General features: G+C 37.4%; 1 long non-coding RNA gene across 1 annotated transcript; it reads right to left on the bottom strand.

The window, feature by feature from the left end:
• Positions 1-9,687: 9,687 nt before the first annotated feature.
• On the bottom strand, positions 9,688-12,532 carry LOC140181153 (uncharacterized). The gene is made up of 3 exons (XR_011875850.1): positions 12,449-12,532; positions 12,225-12,337; positions 9,688-9,818 (listed from the first exon to the last, which is right to left on the bottom strand). It is a non-coding gene; the product is annotated as an uncharacterized lncRNA (long non-coding RNA).
• Between the last annotated feature and the right edge of the window lie 10,135 nt (positions 12,533-22,667).

Below are 22,667 nucleotides of genomic sequence, written 5' to 3' on the forward strand. Positions count from 1 at the left end.
GAATTGTGCTCAATCCTATTCGGGACAAACCAAACTTCTACTTAAGCTTGATTTAGCTAGGTTTACTCCCTAGACTTTCAACCACTAAGTGCTCACCCAACTTAGCAAGGGAATCCTCTCAAGATCATGAATACAAAACAGAAATACATACAAAAGAAATTGAAATAATTTTTTGACTTTTCTCCATGAATACTCTCTTTGCCTTTTTTCTTAACGACTTTTATTGATACCTCACTTCTTCCATTGATAAAAAACAAAGAAAGATCAAACTGAAGAACAGAAAATTCAATGTAAAACCATGAAGGAGAAGAAGGTTAAGTTCGAAAGTTATGAAGACCCAAACATTGTGCTCACTTTCTTTGCTTCAATTTCTATTTACCCTTTTTAAAGAAGAATAAAGCTTCCAAAACTTAAGCTTGATTGAATACCTTTGACTTTGTTCTTCTTCTCCAAAATTTATATCAGAAATGCAAAGGAGAGATAAGACAGTAGCGGTGATTAGAGTTGGCATGCATCCTTACCTAACTACTTTTCTTTCTTCCTTTTTCTTTTGGCTTCAAAGATCTGAGCCATTCATCCATTCTTTAGCTCCAAGTTTTGTTTTTTTACCTTTGATTTGTAGCAATGATGCACAACCTCCATTTTCTTCATCTTACCTGAATGGTGCATGTAGTGGGAAGGCAGCTTTAACAAGCTAGAATGGAAGCACAAAGATGAAAATGCTATGCTAACCTTTCTTCTGATTCAACCTTTGATTTGATATTTGCTTTTGGCACTAGCATCTGACTTTTCTTCCTTTTTCCTCTTTGTTGCTTGTATTTGGTGATAACCCTTTTTATTTTGATGGAACCTAAACTGAGTTTCCTTTTCTTTGCTTGCTTTTGAAATTTTTCATCCTTGATTTAAGGTTAATCACGTGGGTAACAATCAGAAGAGAGAAGAGAGTGTTTGATCATTTAGTTACGGGCCAGAGAGGAGAAGAGTGTACTGTTAAGAGGATTTGGGCTTGTTGCACAATAACCAAATTAATTAAACACTCTATTGGGCTTGTTTTGAGAATTTTATTTTTCTGCATAATGGACATACATATCATATACATTTTGGGGCTTTACACCCAAAGCTATAATATTGGTCATCATCAAATTATTGTTTTTATTTTCTCAAAATCAACAATCTCCCCATCGATGATAAACATTATGAAATAAAATGAATTGGAATTAAAAGAAGTGAGAAGAGATTAATGATACTTCCCTTTGATGATTTAACTTCAAGTTGATCTCCTCCTTTCTTTCATTCGGTTGGCTCTCCCCTAAATATGTGCTTTCTCAACCTGTGATAACTATTAATACAACCATCTATGTGCGAAAATTATAACTAATGGTTATAATTAACTTCAATCAAACCACTTTCTCAAAATATTGAACTAGTATTTTAATATATTAAAAATAAACTATCAAGCCTCAAAATCCATAATGCAGCATCAAACAACCATAAAGTGATAAAACAGTTAAACAACCAGCACAGTGCTAACAGCACCAATCAGTAATCAGACAGCCAAATTCATTCAATTCATTTTACATATTTACTCCCTTTTATTATCAAGGAGATGAAATATCAAAAGTTAAATCCTTCAAATCACAATTACAATCATCCAGATAAAAGTAGAGTATATCAAAAGGTCATCACTAAAATATTTTTAAGCAGTAACAACAGAGACAATGGACTAGACATCAGACCCTCATCCTCGGTTTTCAAGATCTCTTCATCTTCTTGATCAGATTACATTGGTTCATCTTCCAAGGAATCAATGTACTTAAGAAGCACTTCAACTCGGTTATGAGACTTTCTCAAGGAATTTTTGTAACACCCTAACTACCAAAGCTCACGCTTCCGGCTGCGCGACTCTAATAGCTCAGACATTACGACGACACTTATACTATTTAATACTAAAATATGAGCCTGTTTAAAACTATAAACCGCAATATCGCTCCAAAAAAATACTTTCGTTCGATAACGTACATCCATAGATACCATACAACTTACAAAGGCTCATAAAGAGTACATCCATATATATATATATATATATATATATATATATATATATATACATAAAAATATATATAAATAATATTACAAACAATAATCAATACAATTCCTATCCCTCTTACAGATTATATCAAGATAAAGGCGAGGGTACAATAAACCATAACTAAAACAATACAGAGTATCACAACAACAATTAAATAAGCTCTTCGTAACTTCTGCGCCCATATCCTGAAAGGGGAAAAATGTAGGGGGGTGAGAACATCATCCTCGAAAGGGTTCTCAGTAGAGGGTTTTTGGGAATTACTGTAATAGGATACATGAAGATAAACCGTACCAGTGATTAATAACCGTCTTATGCCTCTTTTCAAAAACAACGGTTTACAATAAAAGTAAAGTCGGAAATCTTTTCTGAAAGAGGAACCATTCTATTCTCAAAACATCAAAGCCTTTCAAAAAGGTTTATCTATACTATACCAAAATAGCTTTTCATATTTTATTCCAAACCAGAAACACGAAACCAAAATCAACCATCGGTTCGTCTCATTCCAACCACGGCTCTAGGCTCCAAACAATCCAACCATCAACCAATCACCACAATCCAACAGAGTCCCAGTAGCAAACACAAATAGGAAGATGCAAGCTCAAGCAAACAGTTATTGCAAGTAGAACAATTAGCAATTAATCACATAGGCAAACCAAGTATAATATGCACACCCAAACAATGTCACATAAATGCATATGATGCATGCCTGTCCCTAGTGGCTGATGATATTATCTGTCGGTTATATAGCCAACCCGACACGTCCTGGTAGCTAACCATGGACAGAAACACCCCTCGCGGAGCAAGTAGGTTTGAGCTACAACCCCATTGCTACTACCCGCTCAACCCAGAGCCAGTGGAACAACCACTACTGCGGCTACTACCCAGGCGGGTGTTTAAAAGCTCAACCTGGAGCGAGTGGAATCACCACTACTACCGCTACTACCCAGGCGTCACAGTCTCTGACCTGGAGCAAGTGGGACGAACCACAACCCTTGCTACTACCCAGGTATCTCAAACATATATTCATTTAGTTCCAGCCATGGATCAACATCCATCTCAGCCATCCGGCTTAAATTCAAAATTCATAGTCAGCCATACGGTCCATAACTCATTCGGCATTCAGCCATAAATCAATATCATACACAGCCATTCCGGCTCACGGTTCAATCCAAAACCAGCCAATATTCATAATCATACACAGCCATTCCGGCCCATAACAAAACAGCACTTCCACCGTTCAACATCATTAAATTCATAAAACCGGAATTTAAGCCATAAATTACTTTTCTCAAGCCATTTCACTCTGAAATCAAATTTCAACTCTTTTCAGCCTTGGCTTTAAAGATCTCATTTTCTCAAATCATCTCAGGCTCATAAGCCAAATTTACTCAAAGTGAGTCTCCTTTTGAAAACAAAGCCACTCTCGGCATTCTCTTTCCAAAACTTCCAAAACCATGGCAAGTTAAGGATTTATTTCAAAGTATTCAAAATCACTCATCCAACAATGGGATTTTATAACAAAAGCTTCTCGGTAGAGTCCCAAGTCTTTAGGGAAGGTCATCTTACATCAATTCTTTAAAATTCATTGAAACTCTTAAAATCATAGATTCTCGGTTCAAGTAAATAAAACTGAATTTACTATAAAACCGGCCATTCAAAATCACAAGTTCCAACCCGGTCCAAAAATCACTCATTTGAAACAGAACCGGTTCATTTGAATCAAATCACCTTCAGGTTTCTTTTTTGGAATCCATTTTTCTAACTCTTCCAAAATGCCTCAAACTTAATTACTCAATCAAAAGTCTAGATTCTTTTAAAATCACTAAAAGCTCATTTTTATATTGAAATCAATATTAGAGCATCATTCTTTCCTTCAGTGATTCAAACTGTACAAATAGTTCATTTCTAACTAAGCCGAACTCAACGCATAAAGTTCATTAAACAAATTAAGCTTGAAAACATAAATATTCAAATAATATAATTCCTCAAATCCAACCCTTTTTAAACATCTTTTCAAACAAGACTAGGATTTTGTAGAAATTTCGGCAGCACCTCCCCTAAAACTTGGACTTTTGCCACCCGGTTCGGGTCCCAACTAAACCGTTTCTCATTCCTTTTCAACAGCCCAAAACTAGAAATCAATTCAAAAGCAAGCTAAATCCAACAGTCGCCTCAGTGGCATATCTCAAGAAAACCATTTCAAAATCAACTCAATATCAACCGATTTAACTCATTCCCAAAGCTTTAAAGAATCGGTTCAGCAATAAATCATTTATCAAAACCAAATCAATTAAAGCAACCCAGGCTGAATTTCAAGAGTATTCTATCTTTCACATCGTCAAAATAATTGACTCAATTCAAACCAATCCTCAACGGATTAAACTCATATTTCAAATCTTTAAAGAATCAACTTTAAAACATTACATTTCACAAAGCCGCACAACAATTCAGCCAAGCAAACATTCATAAGCTTTCGAAACAATCAAATAATACATAAGGCCGATACAATCACCAAATACACATTTTCTCACATCAGTATCCATATGTCATAATTCCAATATATAAAGTATAGTTTTGGAAAGCGCCCCTATCTCAAAACGCAATTCCATAACCCAAACGCCTCATCAAGTCCTTTTCGCCTCAACCCGAACTGACGGCAACCAAAACCTCAGCTCCCAGCCACTTCGCAATAACCATAGCAACACTAATCGCAACATATAGTAATCAGGACTCGACCTCACGTTACCAAAACTCATATTCATTAACCAACACAACCGAATACTAACGCAAGGCTTTTCGAAACATAATTTCTTACCGGAATAACAACACGAAGCAGCCGCGATTTTGAACCAACGGCAGCAATAGCTCCGGCGGCGGCCAGAAACTCCGGTGGATCAACTAGAAAAACCACGTAGCATTAAAACCTTCTCGAAATCCAAAAAGGCAGAAACCGCAATTAAAACCCTTACCGGAAGAGTCCTCCGGCGACGGCAGCGGGGTTTTGGGCGGCCGGAGCGGCAGCTTGGGCGGCACCCAGGAGCTGGCAGCAGCAGTGATAACCTCACGCCTGCTCCTCTGATCGCATCTCCTCTCCCTCAGATCGGACCGGTGGCAGACCCCCCAACAGCGGCGGTGCAGCAGCTCACAGCGCAAGTAGCAGTGGCCCCCTGAACCTCTTTCCTTCAGATCAGATCGGGCGGATCTCTAGCAGTGGCGGTGGCAGACCAGAGCAGTAGAATGGAGGGGATGATGACTGCTCAAACAGTAGCGACAACACACGACGGCGCGCGATGGCAGCGGCGAGTGCCTCCCTGTGCGTCGCCGACTCCACGTTCCTCTCTTGGTCTCTCGCTCTCTTCTGGTCAAGACTCACGGCGGCGCTGTGTTCCCTCCAAGGTTGCGAGCTCGACGGTGGCAAGGCAGTGAGGACGATGGAGCTGGCGGCGAGTCCTTCTCTGCGCAACGCTAACTCCGTGTCTCTTTCTCTTTCTCCCTTCGGTGTACAACGGTGGCGGCAAGGCGTGGAATGCGGTGGCACAACACGACGGTGGCGGTGAGGCCCCGCGGCTCCGACACGTCTCATCTCCTTCTTCTCCCTGCCGCACTTCGTTCCCTCTTTCTTTCTTTGCTTCGTTTGGCAGCTGTTGCTGCTATGTGTCGTGTGAATGAGGGGAGGAAGGGAAACGGGTAGGGTGTGGCGGCGGCAGTGAGGCCCCAGCCGTCGTCGCCCCTCCTCTCTTCCCCACTCCTCCGATCTGCTACTGTTGCTGCGTATGGGTTTGAGGGAAAAAAAAGGAAACATTTGTGTTGCTGCGGCTGGGTTGGGTGAGAAGAGAACCGGGTCACTGGGTTAGGGTTTTAGGATTAGGGTTTCATTTTCAAAAATTAGGGTTAGGGGCATTTTAGTAATTTCAGATGAAATTGGGAATAATGTAGTAATTGAAACCCAAATTAAACCCAACACTAATTGTATATAGAAAATACTATTTGCTCATCAATTTCACAAATTATTTTCAATAAAATGCCCAAATCTAAAAATTAGAAATAATATACTTAATTTCTTCATTTTCCAAAATAGCAGTAATAATATTTAAAATATTACTTATCTAATCCAAATCATATAAAATCCTTATTATTTCATAACTATCAACCTTATACTTTAAATATAGAAAATAATTCAATAATTATAAAATTGGATAATAATCATAACTTATCTCAAATCCAATAAATCAAAACTTGCCTTAATTATCTTTAATAAAATAATCTCTGAAATTAAGGCTATAAATAACTGTAGGATTTGAGACTTGATCATAATAAGACTTTTCAAAGTTCTGGGTCTTACATTCTACCCACCTTATAAAAATTTTCGCCCTTGAAAATTGATACAAAATGAAAGAAATTCCATAACCGTTCACCCTTGAACACATTTAAGGAAGAAGCAAAAATATCTCAAAATATAATCATATATACGATTTTCAAATACTTTGATTGTCATATGCATAAGGGTGCAAAGGTAGGAGTGTGATTGCAAAGCAAACGTTATAAGATAGGCTCAATGCACAAGGTTATATGATCTCAAAGCTTTACAAAACTTGAGGTGCCAAAATAGGGTGCAAATCAAGATAGGCGTTCACAAAGCAAAGTGGTAATTAGTGTGGTAAAAGGCTGCAAGGCATGTTGGTATTTAAACAGCAGCATAACGTTCGCTGACAATCCTCGTCCCCACTTCAGAACTTCAATTTCCCAACTCCACCAATCATTTTACAACCTCATAGCCAATCATAGGCCTAACAACCGCAACCCGTTCGCAAGGGACAAAACACCCACAACTCATAACATTGTACACCTACCGCCCCAGCTTCCGTATACATCTATCACGTCTTAAAGAACTAGCGCATCACGTCACTACATCTACAAGTCGCACGTGATGTCAAAACAATTCTCGAGTCTACTCAGAAGAATACGAGGTCTTAAAAAAAGAGACAAATGTCAAGGACAATACTCATAGATTTGAAGGAATATATCCAATTCCAGATGAACAAGGATGTTCAAACAATGAAGTTTGCTAGAAATAGATCAATTGACAACTTCAAAGATAACCCTTGGATCAAAAAAAGTTCAACAAGATCAATAGGAAGAAAACCAGCGCACCAGTTTGAAACAAACTCAAGCCAAGTCGAAGAAGTATAAGGTTTACACAAGAGAATATTTCAAACCCAAGGCAAAGCTCACAGAACTCAAGAGCACAATTACAAATACTTTCGAATACATTGTTCATGAAGGAACCGAAACTTGCGGAAAAACCACTTCGCAGTCTAAAAGAAAGGTTAAGTGACAAACATTCTCCAAGAGAATAACAAAAGCAATAACGTGGCTTTGCTGTAATACAATTTTATGTTGAAACAGATCATGTAGAATTCTAAAAACAAGGTGCACACAAGTTTGGCTAAAAGCTAAAATATTTCCTCAAATATTTTAGAAAGATAATTAGGTGCACAACTTAACCATAGGCAATCATAAAACTCAAAAAAGAAATCAAATGCTTGTTCAAAAATTCCCAAAGTTCATATTCAAACAAGCGTGTATAAAATCATGGCAAAGACGAAAGAGAAAATTAAACTCTTTTTAGAAAAGAAACTCCGAAGTAAAAATTTGCTTACAATTTGGTAAAGGAAATAAGTGGTGCGTTACAAACGGACAGGTTTCCATCAAACCACGAAGCTATTCAAAACTTCATTTAAAATAGCACATGCCAACTTAAAATCAACTTTGTCAAAATTGAACAATGGTTTCAATATCCATCAAGCAACAGAAAATAAATTCCGTTTAATATTTCTTCAAAGAGGATTCAAAACCCATTTAACCAAGGCTCAAAACAAGACTCCAAAAGTGTTCTTGAAATCACCATCTCAGAAGAACATCCAAATAGTTTAAGATGTACTAAAAAGGAGTCAAGCCATACTAGAAAGGATCTTAAATTAAAGTAGTTCAAACAAGAGCCACTAGACATGAAACATCAAACAAGTTTTAAATTGATCCAAAAGAATACAAAAGTCATAGAAAAAGACAACTCAATCATTTGTAATTTCTCAATGATAAATCTTTGACTAAAAACTTTTGTAGAGATAATGGGAGAATAAACAATGGACTAACTTGATACGAATCAAACTGACTCATATACGAATGAGTTTCACAAAAAGAAAAAACCAAAATCAATGGCAATATTCACAAGATGTAAAAGATCATTCAAAAACAAGGTCAAACATGACATTCATGGAGATGGAAGATTTAATAGAGAATTTAGTCCGTTCATAGGAAGAAAGCTATGAGTCCAACATTTTCAAAAGAACAACAATGGCATAAGCCATGTAGTATGCTAAATCAAACTCAAATCAAAATGAATTGAGTAAAGCTTATCAAACTAAACTCAACCAGGATAAAAATGAAAAATTCTTTCTTTCCAAAATTTTGAAAAATATCCAAATACATAATCAAATGAAAATGTGCATTGGAACTATAGTAAAGTTACTAGAAAGTCAAATTGTAATTTTAAAATAAAATGCAGTTCCGCAAACCAGCAAAAGTACAAGCGAGGTATTAGAAATAAATAGTTGTCAAACTGTGTAAGAAATCTTCAAAGTTTCATATATAGATAAGTATACATCTATTCAACAGCAATTTTCATAAAAGTCTCAAAATTGGCTGTAATCACTGTCAAATAAGAGAAAAACCGAATCAACAATTTCTTTAAGAATGGACTCGAAATCCCGGAGTTAAAAATGCACAGCGCATTAGGACAAGTTCAAAGCCATATCAAAGAATACATGATTCAAGAAGAATTCAAATAGAGGAAGATAGATGCAACAAGGATTTTAAGCAAGCATATGCTCTTAAGATCAAACAAGATTTCATATGAATAGAGAAACAGAGTGGAAACATCAAATTACTTTTCAAGAGGAGTAGCAAACAAGAACTTCAAGTTAGGCTATGAAAGAACAGGTCGACTCGAACAAGATCCAAAACACACAACTGAATAGCCTCGAGAAATAGTTTCCAACGTTCCCAAAACCCGCGATTCGCTTTGCTCAAAACTCGCATATTATCTATGATAACCCATTAGTGCTTTCATGTACATAATTCACTAGTATTAAGCCGGCCAAACTTAATACCAAGAATTATGCAATGCAAGACTAACAGCGTTAAATCAATAGATCGTCATGTGCATAAAACTCTAATTCTCGTCGTTCGACAAGACCTAATACATGACAAACACTCAGAGTATGCAATTGAAGCATAGTCAGTCCATTCCTCAGGCTCTACAGGAAGAACTGCTCTGATACCATAATGTAACACCCTAACTACCAAAGCTCACGCTTCCGGCTGCGCGACTCTGATAGCTCAGACATTACGACGACACTTATACTATTTAATACTAAAATATGAGCCTGTTTAAAACTTTAAACTGCAATACCGCTCCAAAAAAATACTTTCGTTCGATAACGTACATCCATAGATACCATACAACTTACAAAGGCTCATAAAGAGTACATCCATATATATATACATAAAAATATATATAAATAATATTACAAAAATAATCAATACAATTCATATCCCTCTTACAGATTATATCAAGATAAAGGCGAGGGTACAATAAACCATAACTAAAACAATACAGAGTATCACAACAACAATTAAATAAGCTCTTCGTAACTTCTGCGCCCATATCCTGAAAGGGGAAAAATGTAGGGGGGTGAGAACATCATCCTCGAAAGGGTTCTCAGTAGAGGGTTTTTGGGAATTACTGTAATAGAATACATGAAGATAAACCGTACCAGTGATTAATAACCGTCTTATGCCTCTTTTCAAAAACAACGGTTTACAATAAAAGTAAAGTCAGAAATCTTTTTTGAAAGAGGAACCATTCTATTCTCAAAACATCAAAGCCTTTCAAAAAGGTTTATCTATACTGTACCAAAATAGCTTTTCATATTTTATTCCAAACCAGAAACACGAAACCAAAATCAACCATCGGTTCATCTCATTCCAACCACGGCCCTAGGCTCCAAACAATCCAACCATCAACCAATCATCACAATCCAACAGAGTCCCAGTAGCAAACACAAATAGGAAGATGCAAGCTCAAGCAAACAGTTATTGCAAGTAGAACAATTAGCAATTAATCACATAGGCAAACCAAGTATAATATGCACACCCAAACAATGTCACATAACTGCATATGATGCATGCCTGTCCCTAGTGGCTGATGATATCATCTGTCGGTTATATAGCCAACCCGACACATCCTGGTAGCTAACCATGGACAGAAACACCCCTCGCGGAGCAAGTAGGTTTGAGCTACAACCCAATTGCTACTACCCGCTCAACCCAGAGCCAGTGGAACAACCACTACTGCGGCTACTACCCAGGCGGGTGTTTAAAAGCTCAACCTGGAGCGAGTGGAATCACCACTACTACCGCTACTACCCAGGCGTCACAGTCTCTGACCTGGAGCAAGTGGGATGAACCACAACCCTTGCTACTACCCAGGTATCTCAAACATATATTCATTCAGTTCCAGCCATGGATCAACATCCATCTCAGCCATCCGGCTTAAATTCAAAATTCATAGTCAGCCATACGGCCCATAACTCATTCGGCATTCAGCCATAAATCAATATCATACACAGCCATTCCGGCTCACGGTTCAATCCAAAACCAGCCAATATTCATAATCATACACAGCCATTCTGGCCCATAACAAAACAACACTTCCACCGTTCAACATCATTAAATTCATAAAACCGGAATTTAAGCCATAAATTACTTTTCTCAAGTCGTTTCACTCTGAAATCAAATTTCAACTCTTTTCAGCCTTGGCATTAAAGATCTCATTTTCTCAAATCATCTCAGGCTCATAAGCCAAATTTACTCAAAGTGAGTCTCCTTTTGAAAACAAAGCCACTCTCGGCATTCTCTTTCCAAAACTTCCAAAACCATGTCAAGTTAAGGATTTATTTCAAAGTATTCAAAATCACTCATCCAACAATGGGATTTTATAACAAAAGCTTCTCGGCAGAGTCCCAAGTCTTTAGGGAAGGTCATCTTACATCAATTCTTCAAAATTCATTGAAACTCTTAAAATCATAGATTCTCGGTTCAAGTAAATAAAACTGAATTTACTATAAAACCGGCCATTCAAAATCACAAGTTCCAACCCGGTCCAAAAATCACTCATTTGAAACGGAACCGGTTCATTTGAATCAAATCACCTTCAGGTTTCTTTTTTGGAATCCATTTTTCTAACTCTTCCAAAATGCCTCAAACTTAATTACTCAATCAAAAGTCTAGATTCTTTTAAAATCACTAAAAGCTCATTTTTATATTGAAATCAATATTAGAGCATCATTCTTTCCTTCAGTGACTCAAACTGTACAAATAGTTCATTTCTAACTAAGCCGAACTCAACGCATAAAGTTCATTAAACAAATTAAGCTTGAAAACATAAATATTCAAATAATATAATTCCTCAAATCCAACCCTTTTTAAACATCTTTTCAAACAAGACTAGGATTTTGTAGAAATTTCGGCAGCACCTCCCCTAAAACTTGGACTTTTGCCACCCGGTTCGGGTCCCAACTAAACCGTTTCTCATTCCTTTTCAACAGCCCAAAACCAGAAATCAATTCAAAAGCAAGCTAAATCCAACAGTCGCCTCAGTGGCATATCTCAAGAAAACCATTTCAAAATCAACTCAATATCAACCGATTTAACTCATTCCCAAAGCTTTAAAGAATCGATTCAGCAATAAATCATTTATCAAAACCAAATCAATTAAAGCAACCCAGGCTGAATTTCAAGAGTATTCTATCTTTCACATCGTCAAAATAATTGACTCAATTCAAACCAATCCTCAACGGATTAAACTCATATTTCAAATCTTTAAAGAATCAACTTTAAAACATTACATTTCACAAAGCCGCACAACAATTCAGCCAAGCAAACATTCATAAGCTTTCGAAACAATCAAATAATACATAAGGCCGATACAATCACCAAATACACATTTTCTCACATCAGTATCCATATGTCATAATTCCAATACATAAAGTATAGTTTTGGAAAGCGCCCCTACCTCAAAACGCAATTCCATAACCCAAACGCCTCATCAAGTCCTTTTCGCCTCAACCCGAACTGACGGCAACCAAAACCTCAGCTCCCAGCCACTTCGCAATAACCATAGCAACACTAATCGCAACATATAGTAATCAGGACTCGACCTCACGTTACCAAAACTCATATTCATTAACCAACACAACCGAATACTAACGCAAGGCTTTTCGAAACATAATTTCTTACCGGAATAACAACACGAAGCAGCCGCGATTTTGAACCAACGGCAGCAACAGCTCCGGCGGCGGCCAGAAACTCCGGTGGATCAACTAGAAAAACCACGCAGCATTAAAACCTTCTCGAAATCCAAAAAGGCAGAAACCGCAATTAAAACCCTTACCGGAAGAGTCCTCCGGCGACGGCAGCGGGGTTTTGGGCGGCCGGAGCGGCAGCTTGGGCGGCACCCAGGAGCTGGCAGCAGCAGTGATAACCTCACGCCTGCTCCTCTGATCGCATCTCCTCTCCCTCAGATCGGACCGGTGGCAGACCCCCCCAACAGCGGCGGTGCAGCAGCTCACAGCGCAAGTAGCAGTGGCCCCCTAAACCTCTTTCCTTCAGATCAGATCGGGCGGATCTCTAGCAGTGGCGGTGGCAGACCAGAGCAGTAGAATGCAGGGGATGATGATTGCTCAAACAGCAGCGACAGCACACGACGGCGCGCGACGGCAGTGGCGAGTGCCTCCCTGTGCGTCGCCGACTCCACGTTCCTCTCTTGGTCTCTCGCTCTCTTCTGGTCAAGACTCACGGCGGCGCTGTGCTCCCTCCAAGGTTGCGAGCTCGACGGTGGCAAGGTAGTGAGGACGATGGAGCTGGCGGCGAGTCCTTCTCTGCGCGACGCTGACTCCGTGTCTCTTTCTCTTTCTCCCTTCGGTGTACAACGGTGGCGGCAAGGCGTGGAATGCGGCGGCACAACGCGACGGTGGTGGTGACGCCTCGCGGCTCCGACGCGTCTCCTCTCCTTCTTCTCCCTGCCGCACTCCGTTCTCTCTTTCTTTCTTTGCTTCGTTTGGCAGCTGTTGCTGCTATGTGTCGCGTGAATGAGGGGAGGAAGGGAAACGGGTAGGGTGCGGCGGCGTTGAGCTGGACGGCGGCAGCAGTGAGGCCCCAGCCATCGTCGCCCCTCCTCTCTTCCCCACTCCTCCGATCTGCTACTGTTGCTGCGTATGGGTTTGAGGAAAAAAAAGGAAACATTTGTGTTGCTGCGGCTGGGTTGGGTGAGAAGAGAACCGGGTCACTGGGTTAGGGTTTTAGGATTAGGGTTTCATTTTCAAAAATTAGGGTTAGGGGCATTTTTGTAATTTCAGATGAAATTAGGAATAATGTAGTAATTGAAACCCAAATTAAATCCAACACTAATTGTATATAGAAAATACTATTTGTTCATCAATTTCACAAATTATTTTCAATAAAATGCCCAAATCTAAAAATTAGGAATAATATACTTAATTTCTTCATTTTCCAAAATAGCAGTAATAATATTTAAAATATTACTTATCTAATCCAAATCATATAAAATCCTTATTATTTCATAACTATCAACCTTATACTTTAAATATAGAAAATAATTCAATAATTATAAAATTGGATAATAATCATAACTTATCTCAAATCCAATAAATCAAAACTTGCCTTAATTATCTTTAATAAAATAATCTCTGAAATTAAGGTTATAAATAACTGTAGGAATTGAGACTTGATCATAATAAGACTTTTCAAAGTTCTGGGTCTTACAATTTTCATTTTGAATTGCCAATTTTTTTGCTTTCTTGCTCGAGTTGATAAGATGTTTGATCAAATTTGTAAGACCTAAGACTTTTGAAAAGTCCTATTTTAAACTAATCTCAAATTATATATTATTTACAGTTTAATTTTAGAAATTATTTTTATTGAAAATAATTAAAGACAATTAATTGGATTTGAAATAAATTAAGGTTTTTATCCAAACTCTATATTTATAGATTATTTTCCTTTTTATGATTTAAAATTCTAGAAATTCAAAAATAATGAAGTTTGGCTATTTAAATTAGAATTTTGTCTAATTTTATAATTATTGAATTATTTTATATGTAAATTATGAAGTTGGTAGTTATGAAATAATAAGAATTTTATATGATTTGATTTTAGATAATTTATATTTATATCATTTAATACCTTAAGTTTAAAGATAAAGAAAATTAATTATATTACCACATATTTTTAACTAGAGTAATTTATTGAGAATCAATTAGTATTTTTATACCACAAATAATATTTTAAAGTAACTTTAGAGATTAAATTAATTTTTTTTAAATTAATACTCTATCCTCCAATTTTATTAAAATTATCTTACTCAAATTAAACCAAAAATCCCTAATTTTATACACAAACCCTAATTCTATTAACACACACTTTTTCCCCTATTCCTAAATGAAACCCTAGCCGCTACCTTTCCTTTTTCCTTCAGCAAACCTACTAGGGGTGTGCATGGTCCAGCCCGGCCCCGAACACTTTAGGGGCTTTTTTGGTGTGATTTCACCGGGTCTAGGACCGGGTAAGGGTCTCAAAAATAGACCCTGTCATTATTTTGGGTAGGGTCCGGGCCATGGCTCGGGGCACCCGAACTCGGTCCGGTGGCCCGGTCACCATACACAATTAATATTTTGTGTTATTAGTGATGGATAATGGCTATTCTTATGTGAAATTTAAGTATTGTAAACCTTAATATTTTGTGTTATTAGTTATTATAAAACTATAAGTTAATGTTTTATGTTTAAAATGCATAAGATTTTACACTAATGCATAATATTGTGTTATTTGTATTGATTTAAATATTTGGTGTTATTAGACAATATTAGTATTGATTATGGTTATGCTTTAATTTTAGAGAAGAGTTGGTTCTTGTTATATTTTTTTAAATGAATTTTACCATGTCAAATAATGGTTGGAGTCTTGGAAATTTGGATATTTTCACATGCTAGCTTATAAGAAGGTATCAAGGTAATGTAATGTTAACGACCCAGTTTTAACCTGGTTTTTACCCGGTATAATTGTGACCCGAAAGTGTATAGGTTTCATCGGGTCTAGGTCGGGTTCGGGTCTAATAAATAGGCCCTGTATATATTTCAGATCGGGTCTGGGTCACATCAAACCCGGTTTCACCTGACCCATGCACACCCCTAAAACCTACACAAAATACAACACCACACGACAACTTCTTCAGAAAAGAAAATGAAACAGAAAAGGAAGTGAGGAGAGGGATCCACGAAGAAGAAAGTAAGAGGGGAAGGAGGAGCGTCGCCACCGCGCCACCACGCCTCGCCGTCAGGCTCATCCCGCCGCTCCCCAGCCGCGTCCAGCCCATCGCCAGTCGCTGCTGTCGTCGCCAACAATGGAGGAGAGAGAAAGAGGCGAACGCGAGGAGAGAGAGAGGGAGCTCGCGAGCGAGCTGCCGCCGTCGAAGCTGGGTCCGTCGTCGCCGTTGGAGCCGCATCACTGCCGAACCTGCCGCTGTCGCCGATAGGAAGCCTGTCGCTGCCAACTTTGTTGGATCTCCGCCGCCGAACCCGTCCTTGCCGCCGCCATTGGAAGCACGGACAGAGAAGGGTTGTCACCGTCAAGCCAGTTGCCATCACTGCCGTCCGTTGAACCCAACGCCGCCGCTGTGCTCCTTGCTACCACGTCCCTTCAGCGGCACCGTTCATATCTGCTGCAGTCACCGTCGGAAGCCGCCGTTGGGATCGCGAATGGAGGGAGAAGAAGCTGTTTCCATTACAGCTGCTGCTGGAGGAAAAACCAGCCGCGCTTCTGTCACTTGGAAACACCGCTGCCACCGCTGAGATCCACCATCGGTAAGGATTTTGTAGTTGGTTTTCGTTCTCTTAAATTCCTGGGTTTTTATCATCACGGCGTGGTTGTTGCAGTTGTGGTCACCGGAGCTTTTAGTCACCACCCTCGCTTGAAATAGTTGTAGGATCTACTGCCGGGTCGATTCGGAGTTTTGGTTGCTTCGTTTTGCCATTATAGTAAGTATTTCTGACTCGGAACTATCGCGTTATTCAGTTATGTATTATTATTAAGGTTTTTGCGGCTTTAATGTTTTAGGATTAAGTTATTGGGGATGCATGTTGCGTGTAAGGGCTGTTTCTGCTGCTGTGGAAGAGAGCGGAGTGGAGGTTGCAGTTGCCGTTGATTTCAGGTTGAGAGAAAAGGAGTCAGTTAACGCGTTTGGGTTGTGGTTTCAACATGTCGAGGTAGGGGCCTTTTCAGAAAACTATACTTTATAAATTGGAATTATTATATATGGATATTGATGTGAGAGAATGTATATTTGGTGATTGTATACGTCTTATGTATTGTTTGGTTGTCTTGAATGAATACGAATGTTTGTTTGACTAGATTATTGTTCGATTTTGTGAAATGGAATGTTTTTGAAGTTGTTTCTTTTAAAAACTTGGAATCGAGTTTAATCCATTGGAAATTGATTTGAGTTTGAGTTGGTTTTTCTTGAAATATGAAAATGGTATACACTTTTGGATTCAACCTGGTTTTGCTTTAATTGATTTGGTTTTGAAACCTGTTAAAAAGGGTTGCGGAATGGTTTGGTTGGGACATGAAAAGGGTGGTAAAGTCCAAGTTTTAGGAGAGATGTTGCCAAAATTCTTATAAAATTCGATTCTTTATTTGAAATGTTATCTGAAAAATTATGAATTTAATGCCTTTACTATTTTACTTGGAGAATTGTGAATTTAAGACTTTTATTATCTTTACTTGAATCAATTATGAAAGCGATGAAGCTATGTTTTGAAAAGAATTATTGAAAAGAGAATTATGACTTCGCCTTGTTTCCTAAGAAAAATATTATGTTTTTGGGTGCAAGTCATTCGAAAGAGATTTATGCTTTAAGGCCATTTTAAAGGTGAAAAGGGTTTATGTTTTCTGAAGTTAACTTAAAGATTTTCACTTGGAGGAGTTTTAGTGACTTTGAAAGAACTTGGATTTCGATTGACAAATATCATTTTTTTGACGTTTTAGATAAGTTTTAAAGTATCCTTTGAATTCTGGTTTAGCAAAACAAAAATGATTTTCGAGCCGTTGGAAACGCTTCAGATTTTTATCAAGGGGTTGAAATTGGTTTTAGTTCAAGTGAAAGAAATGGTTTTGAAAATGTGGTTGGAGTAATTGATTACACGACTCGGCTTGGCTTAGATTCTATTTTTATTACTCAAATCAAGAATTTAAGGCTTTACAGATTTTAAACGAATTTGAGGAAATGAGTTATGTTATTCTTCCCTAAAGCCTTGAGACTCGGCTGAGGAATTTTATTACCGAATCCTATATTAGGATGAATGATTTTGAATCCTTCAAAAGAGATTTTAATTTGGCCTGGTTTTGGAATTTTTGGAAAGATGATGCCGAGGGTGACTTTGTTTTAGAAAAGAGAAATTTACGTTTGAGGAAAAGTGGCTTATGAGCCTGAAAAGATTTGTGAAATGGGGGATTTTTAAGTTAAGGCTGGAGAGAATTGATTTTTGATTTCAAAGTAAAGTGGTTTGAGAAAAAGTAATTTATGGCTTGAATGATGATTATATGAGTTTGATGGTGTTGCATGGTGGAAGTGCTGTTATGTTATGAGCCGGATGGCTATATTGGTATTGAATTATGGCTGAGTATGAATATGGATGATTAGAGATTAATGATGTGATTGTTGCACTTCCAATTATCTGAGATACGAGTTTCCCTGGGTAAAAGCAGTGGCTAGCCACCACGTGCTCCAGGTTGAGACTCGATACTCTGCTGACCCTATGTCGTAAGTGTGGCCGGACAATGTGAAAATTCTGGATGAGCTCGCCCCCGTGGATAAACACCAGTGTGGGTGTTGTGTGATTATGATTATGATTATGATTGTGAATAACTCGAGTTGGGGATGCACGACAGAGGGACAGTCCAATGGCTAGCTACCAGGACTTGTCGGGGTTGGCTTTATAACCGACAGATGAGACTCATCAGTCACTAGGATAGGCATTCATCATATGCATCTATGTCATATTGTTTGGGTGTACATATTGTACTTGGTTTGCCTATGTGATTAATTGTGTTTAATTGCTAATTGCTCTACTTGAAGTAACTGCTTGATTATGCTTGAATCTTTTACTTGTGTTTGTGGCTGAAAAGTTGGTTGTATTGTGGTGGATTGGCTGCTGTTTGGATTGTTTGGGCCTAGGGCCGTGGTTGATTATGAGATGGGCCAAAGGTTGTGTTTGGATTTGTGTTTTTTTTTAGAAAAGTATGAAAAACTAAGTTGGTTCAGCATAGACTTAATGAACCTATGCTTGGAACAACTTGGTCATTCATACTGTCTAAGAAAAACTTTCAAAAAGGCTTTTGGTTTATTTTATTGAGGAATTAAACAGTTTTCTCTTTCACAAAGGATTTTGGATTTTTGATATTAAACCTTTGGTTTTGTAAAGATGCATAAGACGGTTATTAATCATTGTAACAGTTTTATCTTTACGTATCCTATTATAGTAATTTTCAAAAACCCTCTACTGAGAACCCTTTTGAGGATGATGTTCTCACCCCCTATAGATTTCTCTTTTCAGGATATAGACGTAGAAGTCACGAAGAGTTTACCTAGTTGTTGTTGTCGTGATGTTTGTATTGCTTTAGTTATTATTTATTATTCCCTCGCCTTTATCTTTATACATTCTATAAGAGGGATAGGAATTGTATTAGTTAATGCTTGTAAAATTATTAATATGTATATATATGTATCCTTTGTAAGTATTGATATTAGTATGGATGTATGTTTTGAAAAATTTGGTTTAAGTTTTAAACAGGCTCATATTTTAGTATTAAATATTATAAGAGTCATCGTAAGACTCGAGCTATCAGAGTGGTGCAGCCAGAAGCGTGACATTTTGATAGTTAGGGTGTTACAAAATTCACAAATTTTTGGAGAACATCTTTCACTACACCATTGACAAAATACTTGTTGGAGAAGGATGTACCGACAACTGAGGATGGAGGAAGATTTTCATCATCTTCTTCTTCCATGACAGTGTCCTTTTCAGTTCTAGTCCCTTTTTCCTTAGATTATTTTACTGCACCACCGCCTTTCAGATAAGAAGTTCTATTCTCTTGTTTCTCATCAGTTAGATCAACACCAAAATGTTCAAAAAAATATGTTAAAAACATGCTATATGCTAAGGAAACATTTTTGTCACTACGAATGTAATCATACATATAACACATCATCAAGTATGCAAAAGAGATTTTGGCTTTGTTGAGAAGGAAATATAGAACTAAGGTGTAGATGGACTCCAACAGGACCTAGAGAATGTGAGTGATTATTTGGTGCAGATGAGCTCTAACAGGACCTAGAGAATGTGAGTGATGATTTGGTACAGATGGGCTCTAACAGGACCTAGAGACCGGTAATTTGGAGTGACACCATCCATGAGAAAAATGTTCACATATATTGGCCAAAACATCTTGATGTGAAATGCCAAGATCATTATCCCACTTACCAGAGGTGTAAGAATTTACACCTAAGTCATAATAATCTAGAGCTTCACTAATTGATTCTTTGTTTAAATAAATTTTTTGGTCCTTTACATATGAATGAACAGTTTCTTTATGATAGTACATGTTAGCATAGAACTTTTGAACTAACTCAGGGTAGACTGGTTTTTGAATTTTAATAAAGCTTTTCCAATCCAGGTAAACAATATTTTCCATAAAAGTTCAAACTTTTTTTTTTAGACAAAGCATCTAAATCAGCTAGATATATTGAACATAAAAGGCGACTAGCTACAACAACCTTGTAAAATTTGAAGTTCATGCTTGAAGAGAAACGAAAGGGGTCAAAATGATAATGTGGGAGGTTACCAAAATGAGACTTGAAACTGACATGATCAAAGTCATCAGGTTCCTTTATAGAATGAAGAAAAAGGGTGACGGTTACCTTTGGATGGATGATTTAAGGAAGCTTTGAGAGCAGAACATCTTTGTGGACGAGAAGAGGATCAAGGAGGAGGAGACATAGGTGGTTCTTCCTTAGTCATAGGCTTCTTACCCTTGCCCACATTTGCCTTAGAAGTGCCAGCATCTAGAGGCATTGTTGATGGTCGGCGAGAAGTGGTTTTTGTTCGAGCCATAGTCTTGAGAACTAGAGAAGAATGTGAAAAAGAGTGAGAATATATGTGTATATAGGTGTGTGCTTGATTCTTTGAAGAAGGGTTTCTAGGAGGACGGTTTACGAGAGAACCTCTGTGGGTAGCCACCTTCTTTCTCATTATAATGAACACTTATGAATGCAGTTTTTGAGAATAATGGAAGCTATAAGAGGAAGATAAGCAGTTTTCAAGAAGTAACTACAATGAATGATGATTTTGAAAACACAAGATGGTCTTTCAAATTAATTTGGAAAAGGTGTCTCAAATATAATTAAATTTTTTTATAAATATATGAAAGTAAGCATGTGAAAAGACAAGTAAAAAATATCTTGGAGAATTTGAATATAATTTAACTTGGTAGAAAAAATATAAAAACAAATATTATGGATTTGTGATAAAAAAAATTGATGAGGCCACTCATAGAATAGAACTTTATTTTGGGCTCAATGATGGTTTTTAAAGAAACACAAGGAACCACCAAAAAGAGTTCAGTTTGACCTAATTGGATAAAAAAAGACAACACTTAGCGTTGATCAGGAAAATCTAGAGGAATTCATCGTTTGTCCAAATTTGTCTCTTGCCGACCTGAGAGACAAAAATACATAAAAAAAATTCATCATCAAATTAGTTCAAGGAGTCAGCACAATTAATGTCCAAGGCTATTCTCAACTTGCAAAATCTGTATTCAGACAGTGATTTAATAAAGATATCACTAAGTTGGTCATCAGATCTTACAAATTGAATGTCAATGTTTCTCTATTGAACGTGTTCTCTAATATAGTGAAATCTCACTTCAATGTGCTTGGTTCTAGAGTGCAAAACAAGATTTTTTGAAATGTTTATGGCACTCATTATCGCACAGTAAGGAAATACTATTGACTTGTAATTTGTAATCTCCAAGTTGGGTTTTCAGCCATAACAATTGTGAATAACATGAAGATACAGCAATATATTTAGCCTCGGCTACAGACAAAGTTACAGTGGCTTGTTTCTTGCTAGACCACACATTTAGTGACTGTCTAAGAAAATAGCAGATTCCGATTGTGCTCCTTCGGTCTATTCGATCACCAGCAAAATCTGCATCACAGTAACCTACTATATCAAACTCATCAAATTTAGGATACCATAAGCCAAAATCAGAAGTGCCATAAATGTATCTAATGATCCTTTTAACGGTTGAAAGATGGGATTCTTTAGGGTGTGATTGGAATTTAGAACAAACTCCAACACTTTGAACTATGTCGAATCTAGAGGAAGTGAGGTATATGAGTGAATCGATCGTTCTTCTAAACCTAGTTTCATCCACATCTTTGCCATTTTCATCCATTTTAAGTCTAGAATTTGGATGCATTGGTGTGCTCATTGGCATAATCTTTTCCAAACCAAATTTTTTAACCAATTTTTTGGCATATTTTTCTTGGTGCACAAAAGTGCCACCAGGAGTTTATTTGATTTAGAGTCCAAGAAAGAATGTGAGTTCTTCCATCATATTCACATCAAACTCACTAGTCATTAATTTGCTAAAATTAGCACACAAGGATTCATTAGCCGAGCTAAAGACAATATCATCCACATAGACTTGAACTAGAATGAAATGATCATTAGATTCTTTAATAAATAGAGTTGTATCCATGATACCTCTTTAAAAACTATTTTTCAATAAGAAAAAACTAAATCTTTCGTACCAAGTTATAGGAGCTTGCCTCAAACCATAAGGGATTTTGAGAGTTTAAAAGCATGGTTTGGGAAATCTTTATTTTTAAAACCGGGAGGTTGAGTCATGTATACTTCTTTATTAATGATACCATTCAAGAAGGCACATTTAACATTCATTTGAAAAAGTTTAAATCCTTGGTGAGCGGTATAGGCAAGCAACAATTTTATGGCTCCATCCTTGCAACCGAAACAAAAGACTCATCAAAGTCGATTCCCTCCTCTTGATCATACCCTTGAGCCACAAGTATTGCTTTGTTCCTTGCTATGCTACCATCTTTTTCCAAATTGTTTCGAAAAATTCATTTTGTTCCCATCACTTTTTTCCATTGAAGCTTGGTACTAGTGTCCATACTTCATTTTTCTCAAATTGAATCAACTCCTCTTCCATTGCTTTGATCCATGATGGATCTTCAAGAGTTTTACTCATATTTTGTGTTTTAATTTGAGAAATGAAGGTAAGACTATTTTGTTCCATCCTCATTCTATTTGATGATTTAGTGGTGACACCTTGTGACAAATCTCCAATAATGAACTCT

Source organism: Arachis hypogaea, chromosome 18 (genome assembly GCF_003086295.3).
Source record: "Arachis hypogaea cultivar Tifrunner chromosome 18, arahy.Tifrunner.gnm2.J5K5, whole genome shotgun sequence".
In the NCBI taxonomy this organism is placed as follows: Eukaryota; Viridiplantae; Streptophyta; class Magnoliopsida; order Fabales; family Fabaceae; genus Arachis; species Arachis hypogaea.